This window comes from Castanea sativa, chromosome 10 (genome assembly GCF_040712315.1).
Source record: "Castanea sativa cultivar Marrone di Chiusa Pesio chromosome 10, ASM4071231v1".
Taxonomy (NCBI): Eukaryota; Viridiplantae; Streptophyta; class Magnoliopsida; order Fagales; family Fagaceae; genus Castanea; species Castanea sativa.
This window is the reverse complement of record NC_134022.1, coordinates 3,788,401-3,793,421: the sequence shown is the minus strand read 5'-3', so window position 1 is coordinate 3,793,421 and position 5,021 is coordinate 3,788,401. Positions and strand designations below refer to the sequence as shown.

The window sequence follows — 5,021 nt, the reverse complement described above, 5'->3', positions numbered from 1 at the left end:
CTTCATGGGGGTTGAGTAGGGGTGGCAATTCGTGTTCGCGTGTCGGGTTCGTGTCGTGTCAACTCATACGTATCCGACTATATGGGTCAACACTAACCCAACATGTTTATTAAACGGGTCAAGATTCCTCAACCCTAACACGACCCATTTATTAAACGGGTCAGTCGTGTTGACCTTTTTATCTAATTTTATCAAAATGAAGAAAAACATTTATGGAAAAACAAGCAAATAAATATTTTAAATATAAAATTCAGAACTAATGAGTAATTATATTACAAATAATCATTCAAAACTAAATCATATCTCAATATCATAAATAATCAATCATAATACATCAAAGAAAATAAACTACAACAACTAATAAGTTTATATACTTATAGTTTGAATGGTATATTAGTAAAATTTCATTTAATTAAACAGGTTAGACGGGTCAAACGGGTTTCATAGGTTGAACCCTAACCCAACCCGTTTATCAAACACATTCATCGTGTCAACCCGAATATGACACAAACCCATTAAGTCTCAACCCATAACCTACTAATTTCGTGTCGTGTCGTGTCGGGTTCGCGGGTCGTGTCCAATTTTGCCACCCCTAAGGTTGAGGATCAGGTTGACAATGGCTTTTGAAGAGGAAGGACAATTGGAGTCCACTTTGAAACCTTGGCAAGCTGCAAACCAAAGAGCCTTTGTGTGATGACAGTTGAAGAAAAGGTAGGGAAGGGATTCCAACTCATTGTTACAGAGCGCACAATAGGTTTTCGATGTACCTTAGCTGACATGAGAGATTATCTCTAGTAGGGAGGATGTTGCATCTGAGATGCCACATGAACATTTTTGTTCTTTGAGGAGCTTTGAGCTTTCATAACCTTTTCTAGTTGACATTCAGAGATGTAGAGTGAGTTGCAGGGGGAGCAGAGCATGATATGCTGACTTAATGGAGAACTCACCCTTGGATTCTAGTACCTAGCATAGCTTGTCAGCTTTAGGTGAGATAGGGATGGGGATAGATAAAATAGCTTGGGCAGCAAGGCATTGAAAAGCTCATTTTTATAAATTGTTGTTTTCTAACCTTGTAAGTAGAAGTGCATCCAATATGAAAGTCAACACTATAGTCTAGTCATGAGTGTTGTTTGGTCAAAGAATCATTTCACACCAAGTTTTACCCAAGCAACACAATTAGCCTTTAAAGAATTCATTTATGTGAATTTATAGTCTAGTGAGATTGTTACAAAACTTCATTTTGAGTTTTTATTATTTTTGTTGCATTTTCAAATTAAATCTATTTCTTTCTAAAAGATCTATTGCATCCTAGGAAAACATTTTAGCACTACACAAGAGTAATATTTAGGAAAAAAAAAATGCAATTTACATCGGTTGATTCATTTTAGTCTTTTACTTAAAGTTTGACATTTTAGTCCAATATCTTTACCCAAAATCATTTTAGTCATTAAAGTTTGAAGTTGTTCATTTTAGTTCGGTAACTTTACTTAAAAATCATATTAGTCATTTAAGTACTAAAGGACTAATATGTACAACTTTAAACTTAAATAACTAAAATGATTTATGAGTAAATTTATCGGACTAAAAATAACCAACTTTGAACTTAAATGACTAAAATAATTTTTGCGCAAATTTATCGGGCTAAAAATGACCAACTTCAAACTTAGAGGATTAAAATAATTTTTGGACAAATTTATCAAACTAAAAATGACCCATTTCAAATTTGAAGGATTAAAACGATTTTTGAGCAAAATTAGTTGGAATTATAAATTGCATTTTGGCCTAATATTTTATTATTTAAGAAATCTTGTTTGGGTAATAATCCTATGACCTTGTGTTCTACTCTGTATTTGACAAGAAATTGACAAACGAAAACGTCAGAGTTAAGACCCTTAGATTACTCCCATGCATAAGAAAGTTTTTGGTAATTTCAAGATTAGTCATGCTATGCTCCAAATCAATGAATCTTCAAAGCATTTCTATACACCAGCATAATTTCCTTCCTTGATTCTTCTTAGCACTTCCATTTCTAGCTCTCTCTTTCTCCCCTCACAAAAGGGAGGATGGCATAGGGCGTAAGTTGATATAAAGAAAAGAAAGGCTTCAAGAGCACAAGTAAAGGCAAATTAATAATAGCATCATGTGGCTCTTTGGTTTCTCCACCAGCCATCCAAGAAAGCTATGGATAATTGGTGCTATTCTGCTGGTGGTTTTTCTAAACATGGTCATAAAGAAGTGGGCAGTCTACGTAAAAGACCAAGAAAAAAAATGGTCAGAAAGAGAAGGTGATCAAAAACAACACCATGGCACTTCAAGGACTGCATGTAGTTTGTGTTGCCCAGGTGTTATATGGACATATGTGCTCCAAGAGTTGATAACGGCAACCGCGGATTTCAAGTTTCATGTCGGGGTCAGAGCCGCTTCTTTCGTGTACCTTGCAAAGCTTGGAGATGGAAGATTTGGTGTAGTGAAGCGGGTGATGGAGGCGAGAGGGGGCAGCAGGAAGGTGTTCTTGGATGAAGTTTCAGTCTTGCTAAGAATTTCTCATCCAAATTTGGTGGGCTTATTGGGCTTTTGCTTGGACAAAGGTAAGCCCAAATAAAGAATCACATCTTGCTCAGCCTATTTTTATTTTTAATTTCAGGGCCCAGCCCAGGAAAGTCACCTAACAGCTAAGCCTAACAGGCCTAGCTACATGCTTCATCTATATTAAGCCCAAGTATATTGGGCTTAAAGTCCTAATTGGGCCTTTCAAATGGTTTTTCATTATGACCTATGTTCTTTGCATAAAATGGATCTATCTTCAATAGTTAGTGACATATGCTTCTTGCTGCTTATTTCAAAATCATCATTTTTTTTATGATCAAATTTTAACTCAAATAAGAGTAAATTGGGCCTTGTCTGTTCACAATTTAAAGGGCCAATGCAAAAGCTCTTCACCTTCTAGGATATGCTCACACATTTGTTGCCAAATGGTAATCTGGTTGCAATGACAAACCCTTTATGCAACTAATTGTAAGTTGTAATTAAGCAGGTGAACAACTTCTACTACTGGAGTACATCCCAAATAAGAGCCTTTTTGATAAAATGCACACATACCATGGCCAATTTTCAGGGATATTGACATGGTCTAACTAGTTGAACATTGCTCTAGACATTGCTCGAGCCCTTGAGTACCTTCACTCACAAGCCAACCCACCCATCATTCACAGAGATGTCAAGTCCTCTAACATTCTCTTAGTTGACAATAACCATGCCAAGCTTCCTGACTTTGGCCTTTGCAAGTTGGGCTATGGCACAGAACATGGCTCACAAACTCCAACTAGTGTAAAAGGTTCATTTGGTTACATTGACACTATTTATCTCAATATAGGCCTAGTCTCGCCTAAGAGTGATGTTTATAGTTTTGGGGTCTTACTGCTTGAGTTAATAACGGGCCTGAAATCCACACAAGGCTCACTGACACTTGTGGAATGGACCAAGGAGTGCCGGAAGAGCAATGATATTGAAGCCTTGGCTAGAATGTTAGATCCAAAACTAAATGGTGATGCAAATTTAAAGCAACTACTATCTTTGATTAGTGTAGCCAACTTGGCATTACTTGAGAATTTAGAAGGGAGACCTAATATGAGCCAAATTGTGGATGTGATTTTGAGTTCTATAGAACCCCAACTCCAGTTAGAGCTGCTGGTATGAAATTGTATGGAATGCAGCGAAACATAGGTACAATTCCTTAAATGTTATACCTTAAAATTTTCAATCAAATTCAACCATATGGTTACATCGAAGTATTGATTAATATAACACAAAATGTGTTATTTTTTTTCAAGAAAAATACGCAACCGTACAATTGAATTAAATTGGACAAACTAAGGTACAACACTTAAGAAATTGTAAGTATGTTTTGTTCTTGTTAATACTTGCTAATAATGTATTATTTGTAAATCTAATATTAGATTGATTCTCTGAACTCATGGTAAAATATTTTTTTTACTAATTAATTGACCATTTTCCATTTTCTTTCTTAATTTATAAAATTCAGAAATTGTAGCTTTACATCATCACATGTTTTAGATGATAAACTAGCTAGTTAGAATCCAATTTGCCGGTGAGTATGGACTGGGTCTACTATAAAGGACAGTTATATCCATCATCTTTTAGAGTCCCTTTCCGTGTGGAATTTCTGACAATCAACTATCCCACATGCAATACAAGTCCAAAGTCTATTCTTGTTTGAGCTCCTGTTATTTTCATCACTTTGTCAAAGGAATTGGCATGAGTGGAAAATTCAATTCTTCGATCGCCACTTGTTTTTGGTTCTCACATAGGGAACTAACAATTAATGATTCCTGTGGCAAAACCGCGTAGCTCCTCATTATTATTATTAGAAAATTAAACAGAATTTATAATTTCCATCAATTTCAGTTTGTTGGATTCTTTTTTTTTGGATCATGGTTACTTGTTCTCCACCCACATTAGAAGGTTGTAGTCACGTTTTGCAAATTTTTACTATAGGGAATTCAGAAAATTTGGATCATAAATTTTCATTAAATTAACTTAAATATAGGGTTATAGCAAGTAGGTCAGAGTCTGTTGTTTTGAAGATCAGTAGGTTAGAGTCTGTGACAGACAATAGAAATTATTCTTAATTAATTGCTTAAACATGTACTGCACAAGTAGACCCTTTCATCATTCTTATTAATTAGACATCGAATTCACAAAATTAATTGGTATGTACATTATTATATGTAGAAAGGTCAAATTAGCTTACTGGGATCCAATACCATCGCACTTGATCCTAGGTTCAGTCCTAAATTTCTAATACTATATGTTCATATATAAATACCCGATGTTCTTTCCTGGACCCTGCCGCGTGGATTGGATAGCATAGATGTAATTCATAAGCAAAAATACAAGAATGAGTAATTGATAAGTTAGAATATAGGTTTCAAAAAAATAAATAAATAATAAGAGGAAGAAGAAGAAGATAAGTTATAATATAGAGAATGCTTAGCGGCATA

At 35.0% G+C, this 5,021-nt stretch overlaps 1 pseudogene; it reads left to right on the top strand.

Moving 5' to 3' along the window:
- Positions 1–2,140: 2,140 nt before the first annotated feature.
- Positions 2,141–3,696, top strand: LOC142613539 (pto-interacting protein 1-like; annotated as a pseudogene).
- Positions 3,697–5,021: the final 1,325 nt, after the last annotated feature.